Source organism: Apostichopus japonicus, chromosome 8, assembly GCF_037975245.1.
Source record: "Apostichopus japonicus isolate 1M-3 chromosome 8, ASM3797524v1, whole genome shotgun sequence".
In the NCBI taxonomy this organism is placed as follows: Eukaryota; Metazoa; Echinodermata; class Holothuroidea; order Aspidochirotida; family Stichopodidae; genus Apostichopus; species Apostichopus japonicus.
Window position 1 is genome coordinate 10,661,424 of NC_092568.1, and position 23,577 is coordinate 10,685,000.

The following is a 23,577-nucleotide window of genomic DNA, read 5'->3' on the forward strand; positions in this document are numbered from 1 at the left end:
ATGGATAAAACAGTATATATAAAAAACAAATAATTTATATTTTGATAAATATTGAACTCCGAGGACCTGAGCATTTATAAATAAACCATTCAAGTTGTCATTTGCTTCAAGGATAAATCATGTTGTGATGGGACTTTGGTATACGCGGGTGTGAAATACTTCGTCGTAAAGTACAGTCACAAACCCAATCAACATTATTACATTTTTGTGAGGTGGTGATGGTCTTTGCAAATGCCGCATCTAAGATATTAGAAATATATAAGAAAAGATATTAAAAAATAAATAAAAGGGTTTCAGATCCAAGCGACACCATGATATCAAATATTCACAAAATGACACTGAGCCCTCATTCAAGACTTTAAAACTAGGACATCTCACAAACGGTGCCAAAATTTATTCTTAGCTGTTTGGAGGTATTTTGTTTCACAAATCTCTCTGTCATATAAGTTAAATATGGTGGTTGGGTCTGTGTCCTCTTTAACTATTTACTATTAACATTACCAAACGCAGGTTGATTGCATTCGTTAACATGGTAATCCCATCCGCCCAGATATAAAAACATCCATGAATGCAGAGATATTGCACCATTTTACATGTGTATCCTAACAGATCTATATCACCCTGCTGAAAGTTCATGACCTTTCGAAACAAACATCAACAAATGTGATGTTGAGTTGTGTGTATATGACTGTGATAAATAAAAATAAAAACCCGACTGTCACCTTTACATGTCCATAGTAACATAGAGCGTGTAACGTTTCCACTATACCATATATGTCATAGCACCCCGAAAAAATAAAAACGTTTAAGATGTGGATGGGAATGTAGGGGTGGGGAGGGGGCGAGCTACACAGATTTGAGAAGTGGAGGGGAGGCCACTAATGTTCAGTGGTATTAAAACCAAGCCAGCGTGAAAAAGCAATTTTGTAAAAACTATTGGGAACAATCGCCCGTCACCTCGGAGGTCCGGTTGTAACTGTGTACATCCCAACCTACAAACTTACCGTGTATCCTAAACTAACGGTAGGTAGACGTTGCCTTAAGGGCTTTTCTTTAACCAACATCATTTAACAAAACAGTTGAGTGAATTTCACGTTTACTTGAACACCCGAAGTATGACTTTCATCTGCACAGTTCGCGATCACTGTATACTAAAGCATACGTATACATATATACATATCTCACATTGCGTTGCAATTTTTTTTTTGCTGTTATTTTGCGGTAAACGTCTGCGGACTCCGTTCGAGTAAAGTGATTTGCCATTTTCAGTACAGTCTTTCGAAAGATCGTGTAATAATTTCTGAGGATGTTTATCAATGAACAAAGGTCGATCAACTCCACCAACCGACCAAACACATACCTGCGAAGGTCAATAAGTTGGTTGTGTAATCTGGCGTATAGTGGCGGCCGTAAATTAGAGGTCATATGCAGGTCAGGGGCAAACAGACATACAATCGCCAGCTGTGATCGGTTCTGAGTGATATTTTTCTTGATCTCTTTTTTTCCAGGTTTGGAAGCTGGTAAATTGATTCAGAGTTGAGAGACACATATAAAAGGGGAGAATAATTAATACAATAAAACTTTGCCTACGGATAATAATAATGATAAAAAACTCAACCAACCGATAAATGATTGATTTTTCCTTATTGATTTTCAATTAAATCGAGTTAGTCAGTTGTGTAATTAGTGGGTCATTAAGTTTAATCAATGTTAAGTAAAAGATTTGAGTCAGGTGGGGTTTGTTGTATAATGACGTGATAAGAGGGATGGTCAGGGCTTTAGTGAGGGTCGCAAGAGGAGGGGGGGGGGCCGGGTATCTCAAATCGGGGTATCAAAGGCAATAGAACAGGGCTACGCGATATTTTAACAAATTAGAAAAACAAAAAAATATGGATTTGAACCCAAGAATCTTATTTTTGTTCAAGGTAAGGTAAGGGGTTATGAACTAATTTATTTTAGGTCAACAGATATCTCTATTATTGATTTTATATTTTGTCGTTTTATATTATTTTTGTTTACAAAGAAAGAGTTTACAGATATTTTTATAGTCGCCATACTGAGTCTTCTTTCAAAGAATAAAACGATAATAATTAAAAATATATGCGATATGAATTACAATTGTTCCAATTTTTGGCTATAAAGTTGCACTATTTCAGTGTTTAAGTTATCGAATAGAAGAAGATGACGTGATTTAAAGGGTTTTTTTTTGGGGGGGGGGTGGGGAAATGGGATATGAGATAATTAGATCAATATTTCTGATTGTGGAGTTCATAACTGTCACTTTTGCAACAACAAAAAAGGTGAGAACTGGTTAAAATTTCAATCATAATAGTATAAAAACCTGGCAAAGGAACAAATAAATTGAGTGAATACAAAAGTTCATAATTGATAAAAAAAAAAAAACTAGTAAGAAAGTGTGACCAAAGTTTTCTTGTTCAGATATTTAGTCAATGTGTCATGAAGATTGGAAAGTTAAACACAAAAGAAGTCAATTAAATTCGGTTTGTACACCGGACAAAGCACCTCTTAGTCGGAAAACCACTCGAATGGGAAAATGCACGGTTGCCATTGGATGACATACTTTTATATGTCGACAAACTGTTTAAAGTTTGTATTTTAAGTTAAAAAATCGCCACAATCTTATACCACACAAAGACAATAAAGCAACCAAAACATGACATAATGCATACCGACACCATGGCAACGTAATGCTATTTCTTTGGTTTCTCAAAATCCCGCCAATCATAGGAACTTCCCCTATACGAAATTTCGAAAGCAGAAAATACAAATAAATTGTGTGTATGCATGTATTCGTATTGTTATATATCCTAATTGATTACTGGAATTCAAAAATTATTGGATTCAAATTTTGAAGGATTCATGTAAAAAAATTTCAAATGAATATATATATATATATATATATATATATATATATATATATATATAAATATATATATATATATATTTATATATATGTATATATATATAAATAAATATATATATATATATATTTATATATATATATATATGTATATGTATATTTATTTATATATATATATATATATATATATATATATATTTATTTATATATATATACATATATATATATATGTATATGTATATTTATTTATATATATATATATATATATATATATATATATATATATATATATATATATATATATATATATATATATATATATATATATATATATATATATATATAGGTCTATCTCAAAAAGGGCCTGTTGGAAACGGATGAAAATTTGACCAGACTGCGCACAATATTATATCATAAAGTTTTATGAGCGAGCGCTATGCAAGATGTGTTTCAACTTCCATCAAAGCTTTCGTTGGCAGAATACCGGTTTCTGCAAATCATAGGGGGTGGGGGTGCGGGTGAAGAGGGTTAATTATTGGGGGAGTGGGCACTTTGATTAAATTTTGTCTTTTTTTTCTACAAAAGGGCATTTTCATAACAAAGGGTACTTTCTAAATTAAACAATGGATCGGATATTTTTTTCTTCAAAAAGGGGCACCTCGTATTTATGAAAAAGCACTTTTGATGTTAGAAATGTGAGGTTGTGTGGGGGTGGGGTGGGGACTCCGTAGCTCCCGTTAAAGAACTATTGATCTCTTTCGTAACCAAGGAAAGTATATTAGATAATAGATAGAATTATGTGCGATGGTAGGAGCATTGTGCTATCAATATCGGAAATGAAGCTGAATTTAATTAAGTATATGTTAGTTATATTATGTTTCTGTTTTCGAAAAGTATAAATAAAACACGCACACACACACACCAACACAAAGAACAGGGGAACAAAACTAAACAAGAAAAGATGAAATAAACCGGTCATCAATTAAAAAGTGAAATGTTAATCAACAAATATGATGGAAAGACAATCACCAATATTGAAAATGTAATTTTGAAATAAAAATGAATAGAATTATAACAGAAAATGTAATACATTATTCTCATAACTTTATAGAAAAGAAAGTAAAAATTTGAGCATTATTACTTAGCCTATATATGTTAATGAAAGATATTAAATATATATATATATAATTAATATATTTCAATAAAATATATATGAAAACATTAATAATATAATAAATACATACAATATTAAAGGCTATTTCTGTTAACGAAAGAAGAAAGAGAGAAGCGAACAGAAATGCAAACAGGCTAAAAAAAAAAATATTCCAGGAATAAACAAATAAAATATTAAGTCAGAATATCATGATTTCAGAAACAAATACAAACATTAACGTAATTAAAAAATTAAGAAATGAAACGGAAAATTGATCGAATTTACCTGATTTAACACAAATTCGGGGGTAAAAAAGCTTCCACATTTACAAAACAATGCAAAGACGAAATAAAGAGTTCTCCTGCATGCCAACGGAAACGGAAAGTCAACACGAACCTGAAGAAAATATAAATAGGGAAGAAAAAAGAAAAAAATAAGAAAGAAAGAATGAAAAGGGATAAGAGGAGATTTGAGAAGAAGTTGATCTCTCTGTAGCTGTCAAAGCGACAAGTTTATTGATAAGGACAAGCGGTGTTTATCGGTATAAGAACATTACAAGGTACCTCTTCATTATTACAGATTTTTTAACAAATAGCTGCCATATTGACCAGGTGTAGAAATAAAAGTCAGTTAAATGTTTCTTAGCAGGGTACATCAGCGTGAAAATTACTTTCATTAAATCGTTTCGACCCTGCAGGGAAGAAGCTATTTTCTGGGTTAATCTGTTTAGGCCATTATAACCTCTGCTTTATATACGGAAAAAAGGAAAGATAAAAACAAGTAAAAGGGAAAGAAAAATAGTCGGGTATTTTGCAGATTTTTTTCCCTTTTTTTTCTCTGCTTCTTTTTGAACCTAAGTTTTTCTTTGACTCCTTTATCCTAGTTAAACTTTGCGAATCGATGGTAACTTTTTCCAATCGTGTTCGATTTGTGTTTTAAGCAAACAGCTAAGTTAATAAAGTTGTCGGAGATGGTACACCGTTAGGCATAGGCTTTAATTTGTTTTGTGGGATTATTTATCCTGCCGAAGGTGAGAACGACTGGTGGACGATATTATGTAGAACAACACCACCACTTTGGAGTTATACTAGATGAAAGTGAACAAGATAGAACTAAAAAAAAAAATAAAAGAGGTCTTCGTCATAGATATTGTCCAGTTTGGATTGGACGACAAAAAAGAAAGAAAGAAAAATGTAGGAGCCAATTAATTTGACATCGCTAAAGGGCAATAGAAGGTGGGCGGGGGGGGGGGGGGTTGGGAGGGATTTGGGTGTAGATTTCATTCCGCCTTCTTGTATTTTTGGTTTCCGTTTATGGTTCTTTGGGATGGCTAATACTGCAGGACTCATGAAGAATTAAAATAAGATAAAGTATATTTTATCGATCCCATCTTTAATGAGATATAAATTTAGAACAATCTCTTGATTTTAAGATACCAAAACCACAATTTTATTAAGAACTCATGGTTAAATTGTAGAAAGGTGTGATTTCTGTAGAATAAAAAAATACCATGCAGTACTTAAAATAATCGAATAATTATATTTTCTTCCCGTCATATTTTACATAGACCGGACGCGGTGCTGATGACATTGTTGATTGGAGCAGAAGGCGTGAAGATGGTGTGGGGTGGGTGTGGGGTGGGGTTAAGTTGGTGAGGGTTAATGGGTTCGAAGGTCAGATATATTGTAACCACGAGTATTGATATATTATCTTCAGTTACGTCGAGTGTTTTGTTGCTGAATACGAAAGTGAGGGCGTCGGCGAGGGGAAGGGAGGGGGGGGGGGACCGCAGTACAGCGAAGCTTAGAGGGGAAGTCGGAATGTTATCATGTTTTATCGTGTTATACCGTTTTGGGTTTATTTCTCGTTAGTTTGTCGTCAGTCGATATAGTTATTGCATTTTATATCTTGTAAATCCGGTATGGGTTTGTTGAACTACAACGGGGTGGGTGCGTCGGCATTGTAATGATACGAATAAACATATTTTATAATATATATTTTGTAATAATCATAGTTAATGATCTTATTTTGTCTAATGTTATAGTACGGATGTGTTAAAGGTACTAAAATAAGGGGGTTTGGGAGCTAGAGAGGTGATATTTCCAATGCAATCCTGGAGGTTGTTTTTGTTAATTAGTACTGGAGGTGAGGTGGGAGGGGCGGAGGGTGGCAAAGATTTGCACAAAGAGTAATAAACGCAATACCGTATACTTATTCTCATCTAAACATTATCTAGAACAAAGAAACGGTTTCGAAAACATATTCTCTCTAATATGTTATTCGATTGACAACAGACACAGTTTAAAGTTGCACGGTTCCCACCTGTAAGCTTCGGGCCAAGCGCAATATTCAGCTTTTGAATCTTATGTTACTAATTTCAAGTAATTTGTATGGGTCATAAAAAAGAACCTATTTTCTTGGGTGCGTTTTCTAGAAGCCTAAATTCCTCATGTTTACTATGCGTGTGCACATAGACAATCATTGCGACGACGAACGAAACAGAAACGGAAAAGAAGAATTTATTGTCTTCTTAAAATGGCGACGACCTCTTTCTAGACATAAATGTATTATTTCCTAGATATGAAGAAACAATAAAACCACAGGAGGAATTCTATACCTTGTCGATCAATGCTAGTGATTTTAGAACCGATCATTATTTGAAATAAATGACTACATGTCAGCAATATCTAAATAAAAACAATAATAATAATAATAATAAGTGGTTTTAATAATCATTTGGTTTTTCTCAATTATACAGCTGAAGTGTTTTTGTTTCAGCAAAGTTTCAAACTTGTCAGTGGTCGGTCGGAACGAATTTCTGTCAGATGCTAAAGTGAAACGGATACGTTCGTTATATAGGAAGTACCAGTATCAGATCTGAATTAAATGTTTTCAAATATGCCTACAAAAATTAAAAAGGAGCGTATATTGAACGAGTATGCAAATATAAGGCCTATAGGCTCACCCATTGAACTCGGATTTTTTTCTCAAATTATACATAAGAATTTGACTTTGAAAGGAATATAATATTCTCGAAACATTCGTTCGGGCCGATTTGGCGGAGAGTATCAATTTCGCGCGTCTTGTAACCCCTACCCCTCCCCTCCCTCCCTCCCCTCCCTTCTTCATCTCCAGCCAAACCCTCCCAATACGCTTAGCATTTGATACGGCAGCATGTGATACAATAAAGTTGAGAAACTCATTCGCGTATCAATGGTAACAAAAATAGTTGCGGATTCATTGAAATGATCCACTTTGCCAAGTTAATAAATGGCATGAACATTTCTTTCCAATAGCTGCCGAAGCCCAGTGACTAATCCTATGGAAGTCGCGGTGATTTCCATATCCCTTCGTATGTTTTTTTTTTTTTTTTTTTTTTTGAGTTAAGCTAAGAGGACCGTCATAACAATCACTTCACGTACTATGCCTTTGTTTTTGTAATTAGTCTATTTGGCTATTATCGCAGTTTATCATGAAAAACTCATCTCGCATTGCCTTGAGTAACAATGGCAGCCGACGTTAGCTGTGCCAACTTCGGTAAATTGAAATACGATAGGCTCTTTTCTCTTGAAACAAAGAAACAGTTTAAAACGAATATTACATTGGTGCATGCTAACGGGCTAGTTTGTGTATCTTGACCTAAAAAAGAAAGAGAGTATAGCCACACAAAAAAAAAGAGAAAAAGAAAGATAGAAAGAAGCAAAAAAATTGCAGGAAATGAGAAGATGACACGTTAGAATGTGTTTAGTACAATGCACCTGTCGTTTTTGCCCCCTTTCCTTCGTTAGGAGAACAGCTTCCCTCAACCCTCGGGATCATAATATAGACAATTAAAACTCGCCTTTTTAATTCTGCCATGACCGATTTCTTTCAAAAAATGTCCTCATCGCTACAAGCATTTGCTTGTTTGAGATAATCACTTTCGACACGTTTCCCCAATTTTTTTTTATTTTTGATCTTTTTTTGTGTGTGTGTGTGTGTGTGTGTATGTGTTTGTTTTATTTCCATTCTCATCTGCAGACTGTTAGATATGTCACTGACATAGAAACAAGTAGATTTTAACACATGATTTCACAACCGTCGACGACGGTTTAAGCCAAAACCGTTATTCTCCTGGGACACAGTAAGACACAAATACTCACACGATAATACAAGAAAAGTTCGTTTTTTAATCAGTTAGACACATTTCGTAACAATTTTGAGGCTAAAACCTCGCCAAAAGACTATGGCATTGTGTTCGATTAATTTAATTCATATGGGAATTATGCATATGCCCTAAAGTGTATATATTGCTGTACACATGAATCTATAGAAATAAAACAACAAGGATAAGAGAGAGAGAGAGGCAGGAAAATGAAGAAGAGAAAAAAAATCATTGTTTATTTTGCATTTGAACATTTGGATTTTAAAATAAACCGATAAGAATAAATTTGGATCCAACAGAACTGGAATCTAGTCATTTTAATTTCTTGAACTTATCTATAGTAGTTGATTTATCTGTATGTGTGTGTGTGGGGGGGGGGGGGATGGGTGGTACGGGCCTGCAAAAACTTTATTCGTTGCAAAACATTGTCACTAGTGTATAAAGAATAGTCATATGAAAATGTTATTCAAATCACAGCTTTTATGACGTTTGTAAAATTACGTTCAAAAACAGACATGAAAATAATCAGATTCATATGTCCACATTGAGACAAAAGAAATTAGAGAACTTACTCATTTTATATATAACTGTTTATAACAATTGATTCTTAGTCAATTACGTTATGTACATATATTGAAGAATTTAGAAATATCACGCGTTGTACTACAGAACAGAGAAGAAATTAATATTACATTAAAGTTAAAAAGAACACAATCCAACCACTTGACGGTTTTAGCCCTATTCCAGATCGGTGTGACAGGTGTGAAGTTGAGGGTGGGTGGGTGGGTAGGTGGGGGTGAGGAGGACCCTAATCGAGCAGTGTCAGATAAGCTCCTTTATATATCGTACACTAACCCGCAAAGAAATAAATCAATGAGTACTTGGCCTTCATAAATTTTATAAGAAAAAAGTAATACATTTTTACCTCGAACTATATATGCAAATGAGGAGAAAAAATAAGTTACTTATGACAGTTTGTGATAATATTATCTTATCTTTCTTTTTTTCCGACGGTTGAATTATAGTCACAAACGACAATAAATATATATATATGTATATATATATATATATATATATATATATATATATATGTATATATATATATATAAATATATATAGATATATAGGCTATGTATATTCGTTCATATTCGCTACAGCTAACTGCTTTAAGTATAATGAATACCAAAACTTTAAAGCAGTATAGTGGAGAAGAGGACATGTGTAGTTTAAAAAATGTTATATTCATCATTATTAAAGCAGAGATATCTTATATTTTGCACGACAGTATAAAGGAATGTTGAATTAGTGAAATCAGACTGAACAGCGATGTTCATGTTGACGATATTCCCCTACTACCCCCCCCCACCCTGCTCCCCTTCCCATTCCTTACCATTCTGCTATAAAGAGAAAATGCAACCTTTTACCCACTTGTAACCATAGATCTGGGACCATCAGTCAAACGCAACATTCCCCTCATATATTCTACGTATCATCAGACAATGTTTATACCAGATTTCAGTGACGGAATTGATCAACAAATACAGTGATGGCGGCAAAAATGTACGTGGACTATACGTTAGAAATTGGGCTTGAAATTTCCCTTTTTCAATTTCCTACACTGTACCAATAATTGTTCCTTGCCAGAGGCGTGAACAATCAGGTAAATGTATCCAATATAACCTACGAATTTAGTTGGCTATATTCATTGTGAATGCAGACTTTCGAAATCGAAACCGACTTCCCTTGCCTCACCAACAGAACTGTTCCCTAGTTGTTGTTTTTTCCGTAAATGTCCAAAAATTAATATGCCAAGAATGGTAACGAGCGAAGTTCAATTTTATGAATTTTCATCTTTTCATCTGTGTTCTCTGTTTCTTTGGAAGGGGGGGGGGGGAGAGGTTAAAGACTGACTGACTATTTCTGGCATTCCTGGTTAAAAAGTCAATCCCTTCAAAGACAAAAACTGGTCTGAAATTTCATTCATTCTTTCATTGTTTCATATTATTTTTATTCGTTCATTTATTACTAAGTTTGTTTTTTATTTTACTCCTTTTTGGCTAAATTCAATAGACCACTTTAAATTGATATGTCACCTGCGGCATATCTGTAATACGAATCAAAGTGTGATGTGTATCTATATACTATAAAACGCAGAAGGTTTTATAACTGGTTTCCAAGTTACGATAACCGTTTAATGCAATAAAAACACATTCACTAATTAATCTCTACCCAGTTGCACGGAATCACATAGATCACATTACAGGCAATTAAAAAAGTTGACGGTGTAAGTGGGCGGTAGCAATTAATAAGACAAAGACTCTACAAACCCAGGGTCAAGTACTTTTCTAGAAAGATTCGCCATTTTCTATTTCTTTCATTCTTTCTCAGATAGCAGAAATATATGTTATAATAGGATGTAGCTGCTTTCTTAATTTGAAATTGAGTTTTATTGAAAATTTGACAAGAGTTCATTAACTTATTTAAGGGCGATGAATTTAAAGCATAATTTAATCTGCAGGACTCACCTGAGATCCAAGGTACAATCTATCCTGCATTTTTCAGAATCTCGTTCGATTGGACTAATGCGACTGTTGAGATTGCAGATGGCCGCAATCGAAATATGTTCTTCTCATAATACAGTTAAATAATATTAGTAAATAGAAGTTAAAGACATCTTTTGTAGAGTCATTATTTTGTTGGGTAGAAATTCAGTTAATCTGACAAAATGTATTCAAATTAATGTCCCATATATATATATATATATATATATATATATATATATATATATATATATATATATATATATATATATACCGCAATTACCAAGCATCCAACTGACTTGTCAAAGTAGGTTAATTGATGACATAACATATCCCCTTAAATAAGTTAAAATTAACGAAATGAAAGCACAAAATTATATATTTATTTAATGTACTAACGTACATTAAATAAATTGTGAGAAATAATGCCAGAATCATGATTAAACAGTGATCTAGATATAGAAATGACCCAGCTTTTCATGACCTAGATGTACGCCAACTTTGACTGTATGTCCGATTATTCATAAGGAAATTATAAACCGCGGTCGACGTTCAGTGGCATTCCAATTATTTCGTTTGACATAATTGTGGATGACGTCAAAGACTTAAAACTTCATGATATCAGTACTAGATTAAAAATGTTTCAATCTGTAATTGGGTCAATGTCCGAAAATATTTTACAAAATATAAGGGGAAAAAAATACAAAATAAAAATAAAATAAAACTGTTAGCAAACTGCTTATCCACTAGAGAGCCTGTGTAAGATAATGTGTAAAAGTTAGTTGGCCTGACGATTCGATCCTAGCAGGATCTTCTTCAAAAGCTAAACTACAAAACAGACCAGGATCGAGGATGGGGTTGGAGGTGTACACCAAGCCCACCCCCTTTTCAAACTCACAGAAATTGAGACGTATATATTTATTAGCATGCAAAATGACATGAGTATAGACGTTATTGGAAAAACCTAAGTTACAGTCTTAATCATGCCTCAGTGCTGGAAGAGGACCCCAAGAACCCCGTTCTACATTAAAGTAGGCTTCAATGGCCCTAGGGTTACACCCTCCCCCTCCTGGATCCTGGATATATATATATATATATATATATATACATATATGTATATATATATATATATATATATATATATATATATATATATATATATATATATATATATATATATATATATATATATATATATATATATATATATATATATATATATATATATATATGAGAGAAAATTTGGCAGAAATTTCTCTAGCAAAATTACCAAACAAAAATATTATATGATAATCGATGTAACAAACACAGATTATAACACCTCCATGGTCACTGTACTCGTTCATACCGCAACGTCGTCGACAAGGTTTTTTTTTTTCTTTTCTTTCCTACCCTCGCCACCAGACAAGCCAACCTTTGTGTCACCTTCACACTCTGACCTTTCTAGTCTTCCCCGAGGCATTAAATATTGAAGAGTTGTGTAACTGAATCGTAATGTGGCTTCAAAGTCACAAAATATCCAAACGCATATTTTCAATTCATAAACTTTGGATCCGTTTTCAGGGAAACAACAGCATTACCCTAAATTGTGAAACCACTCGAGAGGGGATTTAACGGTCAAGTCTGATGTAAAGGGGTGGCGTCGGTCCATTTTAGCCGATTAGTCCCGCAATTTTAGCATATTTATTTGCTATATGACTGACGCAGACGGTGGATGTTTATCGAGCCTTGTGAAATGCTAGAATTAAACTCACCCACGGGGAGAGAGGGAGAAGGGGGGGGGGGGGGTGGTGTGATGTTTGGGCGAGAATAACATTCGGTTTTCTTTCAAACCTTGAGTTTTTCTAAAAAGCAAGAATATCATCACAAGAAACAAATGCCCTGGAATTTATTACCAGGTATAATCTAACTATTGGGGAATCTCCCTTATGAACCAACGTATGACAAAAGGTTGTAACATTTAACGAAGATGTTAATCATCCACGTAGATCGTTCGACGAGAGAAAATGGAACGGAGGGGTGCGATTGGATCCAAAAGAAATACATTCAAAGTGCATTTCTGTTGAGAGACTTGTAATGTTGTCGGCAAATTAGTTAGTTAGTAGGTATAAAATTTACCTATATGTGTTACTCCAATTGCAGGTGTAACACCACGTACGGCGTAAGGTAAGTGGGGTGAGGGATGGGGGGGGGTGGTGAGGGAGGGGTAGATTTAGCGTAGCGATGTTAGGGCGAGAATATCATATTTTATATTTTTCTCAAACAAGATTGAAAATTATCATCATAAGACAAACTCCCTAGAATTTATTACCAGGTGAAATTTGATGACAATGAATGAACGAATTCAATTCGAACTTGGTCATTTCGTGTCCCGGATTGATGCTTCTCAATGTAGTATTACATGAATTTAATTAAAGGCAATCTAACAAAGTTCAATTCTTTCTTCAACTTTCAATTAACTATTTAAAATGAAACTTAAACGACATATACTAGCTGGTATGTGATACGAGATAGTTATCGAGAAACTCCGGCAAAAACAAAATGTCAAAACTATCCAAGCTGCTGTACTAAAGAAACTGTTTAGCCTAAATGTTTTGTGCTTTAAACATTCCCTAAGAATGGTAATGATAATGTTCCATATTTATACGATTGAAGAAAACGTTTCTCTAATACCTTGATAAACCATGCACAGGAATATTCTTTTCGCAAGGGGTTTAATTCATAGCAGATTTTTTTGCCCACATTTTGGTCAATCGTTGTCATGGGAAACTTGATCGCAATAGTAAGGACGGTCAAGTGATATTATTCAGGTCAAGCAAAGCCACAAACATGACCAGCAAACCTGGGAGGTTTGTCACCTCATCATTGGGTAACGTTTCCTCTTATAGGCTTGCTTCTTTTGTTTCCCATAACATATCTTTGTTCCTTTAATTACGTTTAATCTGTAATACACGGCGTTCGCGTGTATTAATTGGTTTGAAATACCTTCCTCGAGGTCCATATTACAATATCTATATTTGCAAGATACATACCATACATACTAGGTATGCAATACGTAGGCATATTGAGAGTAGATACAGAGGAAGGGAGGGGTCGAGTGCTAGGGATTTGATCATCGTCAATGTAAGAATTATCAGGTATACAGTCATGGGCTTCATTTGGGTGAACGGGCTCCTTGTAACATTGTTATTTCTTTTGTTTCCAAGGGAGATTTTTTTCCTGTGCCCTGCGTTTAAATATTATTCTGTCATTATTGCGTTCGCGTATTAATTTGTTTGGAGCAGTGGTATAACCAAACTTTTTCACATGGGGGGGGGGGGGGAGGCTGAAGGGGGAAAGAGTTCGAGTAGGGTAGTGGGAAGTTTCGCGCGCGACCAGTTCGGTCATAAGGTACTTTTGCAATATGCCCACATTCCTCAACACTTGAAACCATGGTGCCTGTACTGTTATGAATGTTTCTTTACCCAAATTGAACAGTTTAGCTCCTGGAAGCTATACGATACGGTGGACTTTAGAGGCTTCAGAAATGTCAATTTTGTTCCAATCGGCCGAGATTTTAGCTATGAAAAATAATATAAAAATGTTCATAATACTGCATATGATGAGCCTAATATTGATTCGTTGGGTAGAACTTATTCAAGTATATATTAACTCACTCAAAATAGAAGCTAATTCTATAGGGTGGCATATCTAGTCAAATCGCATGGCACTTATGTGACAGTAGCCAGACAATACAAAACAAACAATACGATGATGTCACGTTGTGACACCAGTTTGAAGTTCACAGCATACAGAAGCGGGTTGCCAGTTTTAAATTGAGAGAATTTACCGGCCAAATCGAATGAATACAGTCGACCAAATTACATTTCTGTTCTATGTCTGCCTCTACACGTATAGCCTACGATATGGTAGTATGCATTCCTTTCTGATAGCTGCCGGGCGTTGATAGCTTTTCAAAAGTGTGGTGGAAAATAGGCTTAGATATACCGCTATACCTATATAAAATATATTTTTAGTCATAAATGGGAATGAATTATTCCAATTTCCACACTTCTGAAACTTTGTGTTAGATCTCTTTACACTGTTCTCCAAATTCTCTCTCTATTTTTCTCTCTCATATCTCATTTTTCTTGTGGGGGGGGGGGAGGGAGGGCGACCACCCATCCCCTGGCTACGCGCTTGGAAAAAGTCACAATACTCTTAGCTTACAACCCTGTGAGCTCTGTTCTCATACTGTTCACAGTATACATAAATGTATCGTTTACACTTCGTCTACAAAAGCCTACATGTATCAATTTAGAATTTGGAAAAACTCGTAATCTTAGAAAAGATGGCTAACACAAGGCAATTTTCTCAATCATTTTAATGATATCGTTTGTGTGTCGCTCTCTCGGCAACGTAAGCTGTCCCTTCCGCCCCTCCCCACCCCTCATCTCATGCATACCCTTCCTCCTTCCTCTCAAAATGCCCAAAATCTCGCAATTAACGTAAAACAAGCACATACTGAAAAACTATAGAACTTTCTCATATAGGCTTTCTCTGTACTGCTTTTTTTGATATATTTTTTTATTGCATCACAAGATATAGGCCTGTTGCTCAAACGAAGGATAATAGTTTGAGGACATCTGCAAGATCACGTCAGTGATAACATCGACTTGAATCTGTGGTTCAGAGGCCAGGGGGTGTGTAACCCCCCGACTATCCCCGCAATGCAGAAGAAACATGACGTTTTTGTCAACCACATTGTAATGCGGCCAAATACTTTGTGGTTTTGAACTTCTTTGGACTCTAATGTAGTTTTGCACACACTGGGCCGTATATGTGCACTCTACACGGTAAGATGTGAATTCGTGTCCAAGTTCAACGCTATATAGATTTATCACCTACGGTAAACTGAAGTATTGTTGTATCATTGTAGAAGATACTTGGACGAAATTACTAGATTTCGGTAAAATCACTGTATAATGCAAGTATTATTTGTATTTGTTATTGTTTTTAATGAAGAAACACATTCCCGTGTGTGAGAATAACAAAAACAAAGTAAAAGACCTAAGTCCAAACGTTTTCAACAAAAATTTATTTTCAATGTTTACTTTTGACCATCCTACTCATCATCGTCTTCGTCGTCATCATCGTAATCATCGTCACCATCGTCGTCATCATCAAAATAACCATATGTGCCAGTTTGGTAAAATACACAACCACCCCACCCCCCCCCCCAAAAAAAAGAGTTAACAATGGATATTTTCTAACATTTTTTCTTGGAGGGAGGGGGCAGTTAGACACATTTTGTCACCATTTCATTTTTGAAAATTGGAAATTTCAAAATATTTGAGTGTTTTCCATTATTTAATAGAATTTGACCGGTTAGATTTATCAACTGCACTATTATGAGAGTTTGTCATCGATATCTTGACGAAAATTATACAAACAATCAATACACGTATCCCTAAATGAACGAATAAATTTCAGTTGTTTTACATTCTCTTCACCATATATACTTTTTATAATGGGATAAGTGTCCATCTGTGTCCATCAAGTGTCCTTCAAGTTCGCACTTCAAGTTTGCTTTTCTCTTTACTTGGTCTGTGACGTATTATGCTAAAATTCTGCCTCAGGTCAACAAAAATTACCTGTCGATAGTAGTAGTCAAATAAGATTAAGACATTCTTTCGCCAAAATCAACTTTAATTAAGAGAGGAATTAAAGCGTCTAAATAATAGTAACAATTTGTTGTGGCTCAGAGGGATTCTTGTTTAAATTTTTACCAATCAGCGGAAATCTTCAAACCGTTGAATTTTTCTTCATTTATGAAACTTATTGAAATTTTAGTGTAGACCAATAGAATCAAAAATTTATCAACATTCAAAGCAGAATGATTTAATCGAAAAGAATAGTCCAAAGTTTATTTATTATTTTTTAGATCGTATCTATGACATCACGCTTGTTTGCGTCAAGTTCGATGTGCAACAAGTTGTGAACTTTGCGTTTGCTATCAGTAAACAGGGTAAAACAAGATTTCATCTTGACTATTTACTTTGAAGTTGTTGAAAAATTAAGAGGACGATTTCGTGAAGGACTATATGTAAGGAATGTGAACTTCCGAAGCTGTTACGTCACAGGTTTGAAAGAAGAGAATTGGAAGGCGAGTCCGATGCTCCTTGAAATACAATATACATATATCAACTAATAAGATTTAGTACTGTTTCATTCTTCAAAACTTCAGCTGGACCGTGGACAGGAATTCTGAGTTGGGCGGAGGGAGGGGCACCAACAATTTAGGGAGGGGTCTCGACAATTTAGGGAGGGGCACCGATAAGTTAAGGAGGAGCACCCAACATTTATGGAGGACACAAAATTTGTATCATGTAACTTGCAAAGTTATTGCCACTATACTGATCTAAATTGTTATATGTGAGGCTAATGTCCTTAAATAATTATGTCATTATATTTGCATTTTGGGCAAATGAGACGGGTGGGCTGGATGTGGGGGGGGGGGAGGTAGGGACACATACGTTTCTAAAGTGGGTTCCCCTTCCTCCAGCCTGGCAATGGTACTGCCCTTTATTGACATAAATAGGCCTATAAACTTTCCTAGATCACACTTGTACTATAGCTGTCAAATTTCAGCGCAATAATGGAATCTATCCGTGCTGAGGTTACATGAAAATGACCTGTTTTGACCTCTTTTTTTTTGGCAGATCGGTACGGCCCATACCTCCTCGAGGCTTGGCTTGATATGTAGCGGATAATACAACCTCACACTCATCCAATTAGATTCAATCAAATCTCAAACCTAATTATAAACTCTGCGGGCACAACAATCTCTCACAACTGAAAGAACGAAGAGTACCAAAGATAATTCCAGACGTGAAACGAAAAGGAAAAGAAAACCATAATGAAGGCAAAGAGAAAAGAAAGAGCACGGAAAGGCGGTCATCACAAGTTATAAAGAAAATTGAAAAATACTCAAGTCGTAGTTATATCCCAACAAATTTTCTTTCTTTTTTTATATTTATTCTAGGATTAAGTTTAATTCAATTAAACACACAAAACGGATCGAGTTAGATTATTTTTCTTCTGGTAGCGATTTCATGTAGCTTTTTTTTAAAGATGAAATGAAAAGTAGACAAACTATAATAGTATACAAAACAAAGTTAATTGTTGGCCTGATTGTGTGAAACGAAATCTGTGCTAATCTCTTTGGTTACCATAGCAACTGTTTGGAGGTTATTTGATACCTGTTGCCAGGTTACATTTGCACAGGTTGGGGAAGATTTCTATCAAATAATTTGCTATCGTTTGTCCTAATTCATAATGATGGTGACATGCAAATGACTTGAATTAGCCTAGACTGGATATATGCTGGGTTCTTGCTTCATTAGCATATAGACTTATATATGAATATTCATGACCGATTCAACCAATTGCAATCTTTGATTGGAGGTAGTTTAAGACGTTAAGTCTGCTCTCGTTATACATTTACGATTTAACTTAAATTTAAGCATTGGTAAATTCCCTATTCCGTGTATATCCTACGTTTAACTTTTTTTTTTTGGGGGGGGGGGAGGGATTAGGAGTACATGAGTACCAATGATCATATTGTCAAGGTCCTAACGTAAGGGGATTAGGAGTACATGAGTATCAATGATCATACTGTCAAGGTCCTAACGTAAGGGGATTAGGAGTACATGAGTACCAATGATCATATTGTCAAGGTCCTAACGTAAGGGGATTAGGAGTACATCAGTACCAATGATCATATTGTTACGGTCTTATCGTTAGGGGATTAGGAGTACATGAGTACCAATGATCATATTGTCAAGGTCCTAACGTAAGGGGATTATGAGTACATCAGTACCAATGACCATATTGTCAAGTTCCTAACTTAAGGGGATTAGGAGTACATGAGTACCAATGATCATATTGTCAAGGTCCTAACCTAAGGGGATTAGGGGTACATCAGTACCAATGATCATATTGTCAAGGACCTAACGTAAGGGGATTAGGGGTACATCAGTACCAATGATCACATTGTCAAGGTTCTAACGTAAGGGGATTAGGAGAACATCAGCACAAATGATCATGTTGTCAAGGTCCTAACTTAAGGGGATTAGGAGTACATCAGCACCATTGAAATTACTTTGATTTTCGTGCCCATGTTCAATTAGGCCTGTCCTGCAGCACCACCGATCCCCAATAATTTGGTATGACCAAATTTGGAGTCGTAATATCTAAGGTTCGGTCAATGTGAATAGCATATTGCGTAACAACTTTTGTACTGATTACTTTAATCACGCGTTCAGCCTGCAAATCCTATTCATTCAGATTTTAAAGTTACTGAAATCTATTATCGTTGCTTTACAAAATATACTTATACACGTATACTTTTATATTTATATAAATACCTAGGCCTTTATATACTTTACCAAGCATACTTGTACAAATATATAAATACCTATATATTACTCTTTCAATCTAAAACGAAGGCTTCCGAAACGGCTCCCGAAAAAAAAAAACAGGAGACGGCCCACGAAAAACGGGTGCCTGCGGCTCCCAGAGGGGCATTCCCAACATAACGATGACATCCTATCATCTAATCGCGTTACAACTCGTTTTTCTCCAATCTCCTTCATCTTGAAGGACCTTGGCTCCGATGCATGGTATCTTCTAGATACATCTAACACTCCCGATAAGCGCTTTTGTTTACTGCCGCTTGACCGTTACGTAAGATGTTTGGGACTTGTAATTCACGTGGGAAAGTATACATTCTGGATATTAATTAGTGCATTGGCAGGTCTTGCAACTATTACTGGTTTGGTACTATCACTTCTGTTACAAACGGGAGCGCTAGGATCCTAGCGTGTACGTGTGTATACATTCCCTTCTGCAGTTAGTGTACCATGTAACGTGGAACTAATGTATTGTCTTGGAATATTCAAATATGGAAGAAAAGGTCGTGGGATTCGATAAGACTCCAAAACAGATCAATAGCAAAGCTCCCGAAAACGGTCCCCGAAAAAAAAGACAAAATGGTCCAGTGTGACGTATTTACATTAAATCGCCAATGTCGCACCAAGTGTTGTGGAAAGAGTTAAATTCACATAGGGCGACATGTATATGTATAATTAATTAGTTAATTAAATTCCTTGCTATTAACGATAACAACATCGATGACGACCTCGGGACTCCAAACGGGTGCCCGCTTTTACAAAACCAAAAAATAAATAGAAAAACATAAAAATAAATAAAAATAAGAATAATAATAATAAGTAAATAATAAATACAAAAAGTTGTGAGGTTCGATAACACTCCCAAACAGATAAAGAAACGGGGCTCCCGAAACGGCTCCCGAAAAACGTGGTCTCCCGAAATGGCGCCCGAGTTGGCCCCGTTTGGAGTCCCAAGGGGGGGGGTGAAGTCGCAAGATATATACTACTTTTATATCCTACAGTCATTATACATTTAGTAAACTCACACTCCTTGCATCAGCACCCCACCACCACCCTCCGCCCGCCACCAGCCGCCCACCGTCCACCTATTCATGGGCTCCTAAAAATAAAATTACAGTTGTACAAGTCGCGGCAAAAGAAAGGTTACCTCCAGTAATCTTTTTTTCTTTCTTATTTTCATTTTGGTAAATAATTGCTTTCCTTGTTTTGATTCCACTCTGCAAGTATTAAACTAATCTAACACTTTAAGACCACATCTCAAACAAAGGACTTCTGTCACCTTGATAGGACCAAAATGATAGGACCAAATGCTGGGAATTATATATCCTTGACCAGTCTTGTTTAGTTTAGTCTTGGATTTGGGGAGGCGACGTTATACCTTTCCCTCTTATATTTATACAATAGCAATAAAAATCAATAAAGGGGTACTTATGAGTTTTAACAATGGCCGCGGTGATTCACTCATTCGAGGGATTTGCAAAAATAGCTTATGTGGTTATATATAAGTACTGTTGGCTCTCTCAGAACGGTATCATAATATGATGGGAGCAAAGGGAACGTTAATTTACGGTGTTTTCGTATAGCCTATACCGAAATGTCCTCTTGAATAAGTTTGCTAAATTTGTTACAAAATACATGAAATCATCAGTTACAATGAATTCTTTGCATATTTTCAAGGCACGTCACAAGCAAACTAATCATCTAGATGCAAGCATGGTACGAAATCACGACAAATTTTAAGGGCAGCTATTTTGAATTCATTGTCGGAAAGATTGTAAGCTGAAATCTTATAAACTGTGTATTTCTCCACCTTTGACGTCGTAACTTTCTTAAGTTCAAATAATATTCTTTATGCATGTGAAAGAACGCTAAATAAAACACCACGAGCCTGGGCGACGGCAATTTGTATAAAGTCGAACAGAATTATCATGAATTCAATTACACACTATATATAAGTAACATTCAATCAGGTACTACGCAGCCCAGCCTTTTTGGTAAAGGGGATCAAGGCTTTTCCAGTGAGGCAGGTAGACCTATTTTCCAAAAGAAAACTATTTTTCTGACCATATTGTTTTTGGGATGGGGAGGACGGGCCTCCCCCAAATAGTTCTTTGGGGAGGTGCCTATAGGCTATACCGCCCCTCGACCCACTCCCCGGTAATTATGCATTACGCCATATTCTGTTTGCTATAGGTGTTACGGTACGGTACGTTATAAGCTATAGGCTTACTGGAAAGTATTTAGGATCCAAGTATATCCATACGACCGCTATGGAGTTTGTCTTCATCTTTTTAAGGTGTCAATAAAGTACTGGTAGTTAAGACTTTCACCAGTAAATGAATGGTAACAACTATTTTGCACTCTGGTGCTCTGTTGTAGGTATGCAGTGCAAGATATGGTTACCCAGGTCGGATAGGTCACCTGTATTACCATCGAGTACAAAACCATAACTACGTGGAAAAGTACTCGAGTGAAATACGAGTACAACCATACATTAGTATATGAGTACATTTGGGTTTGTTATATTTGTTGAGTACGAGTATCGGTACAAGTACAAACTCATGAAGTCGAGTACGAGAACGAGTAAGGAATCGCGTCCTATATGTATATATATATATATAGTTCTTCAATTTCCATGAGTTTTTTCTGTCGTAAATATATCATGGTCATTTTATTCTTGCTCTTTGCTCTGACCCTTTGACAGGTCAAAACGGCGCCAGTTTAACGATGACCCAAAATAGAGTAACTTAACGTAATTTACTTGAGCCACTTAATACCCAAGTCTTTTGCAACCCCTTGGACACTTGCACGTCAATCTTTACGATCTGCGTTCATAAAATATTGTATGTTTCTGTCATCCAAGTTTATCCAAGCTTTCCTTTACCCTGATGATCTTTATAGCCAATATAAGAAGAATCCGATTGACTAAGTAAATGAAGCCAACTCACACAGAAAAAATGTCAAAAAACAAGATCTGTTAATTAGTTAATTTCTTCCGTATTTTTCTTTTGTCCTTTTTCTTGAGACGTTTACCGTGTTTTATTGTTTTGGACATTAACGACACGGGGATGTCATTTATGCCAATAATTTTTATTCCGCTTCCCCTATATGTGTATAATAGCACCCACGGAAGATTTGGTCAACACTGATTTGTTTACGTTAGATGTTGTAAACACTTGGTAAAATATTGAACCCATATCAAACTGAACAATTGAAAGTTTCCTCATCATATTTCATCGCAATTAATCTGTAGAAGTACCCGGATGGAGAGGTGGACTAACTGACGTTGCTTGTCATGCTTTCAACAACTCAGCCTGCGCAATTAAGGATCGGCTAAAATCTGCCAAAACGGTCAGGGCCTTTATTTTCTTTTTCTTTTTTGTAGATAACAAATAGAGTCACCCGGTTTTGTTTTCCATTAAAATTTACATCTAATTTTATACTCATATCATAGGCATTGGTATTTTATATACTTCACATCCCCCTTTAGACAAACTAGTTACCCTATCCAATCCAAGGTCAAATCAATAGACTTAAAAATAAAGAAAAAAACAAACCATTATTTGTCAGTGTGCAACTATGACATCACACCTGTTTGCTTCAAGTTCACTTTTGGTAGAATATCAGATAACTTCAACTGTCAATATCGCAAAAAACGGTACATAGGAATTGTATGCAAATTTCACTAGAATGCTAAGATTATGTTCCTCTGTAATTTTGACCTGGTCTATTTTTTTAAGTACAGACGTTTAGTGAAATATTGGTGTTCACAGTGTCATAACAATCTTGATCTTTACATCTTTCCATGTTTGACATATACTGAATTTTGTTAACATAATAATCGAGCAAAGATAGGGCCTCATTTTTCAGTCCTTGTGAAATAAAGCTGTACAGCTTACTGCACAAAATACTATTAAGTAACTTGTCTAATTATAAATGACGTTCCACTTTTGTGTCCTTGCAGTGTATAAAGGTAAGTGTATGCTTTCTATTAATATCAGCATCTGGGAATTTTGATACCAGTATTTAATCCTATTCTCGTCGAGGTCAAAAGGGCCTCTTCTTTACGCAGACCAAACCAATAGCCATCTTCTTAACCCTTGACTAGCATGGTAGTCTCAAAGGTCATTTGTAGTGCCCCGATATTTTAGCATGATAGACTTCTGAAAGAATTTCAAACTAGCTTTAGAATTCAAATCTGACAAGTTTCTGTGTTTTCTCCTGACATTGAATTGGCAACAGGAGAAAGGGGGAGGGTGGATTTCATGTCCCCTTCCTCATAATCCACCCCTCCCTCAAAAGTCAGGCAGGGAGGATTAAAAACCGACAGATGTCTCATGCAGGTGCCTGGCATGCAGGCGGAGAGCGTAGGGTGAATCTTATGTTATCCCCCCCCCCCACCCATA

General features: G+C 35.6%; 1 long non-coding RNA gene across 1 annotated transcript in view; it reads right to left on the reverse strand.

The window, feature by feature from the left end:
- Nucleotides 1–4,330: 4,330 nt before the first annotated feature.
- LOC139970598 (uncharacterized) overlaps nt 4,331–23,577 on the reverse strand; it is a 49,817-nt gene continuing 30,570 nt past the window's right edge. Inside the window, exon 3 of the long non-coding RNA XR_011794178.1 lies at nt 4,331–4,430. This is a non-coding gene — a long non-coding RNA (uncharacterized lncRNA). The remainder of the gene's footprint in view (nt 4,431–23,577) is intronic.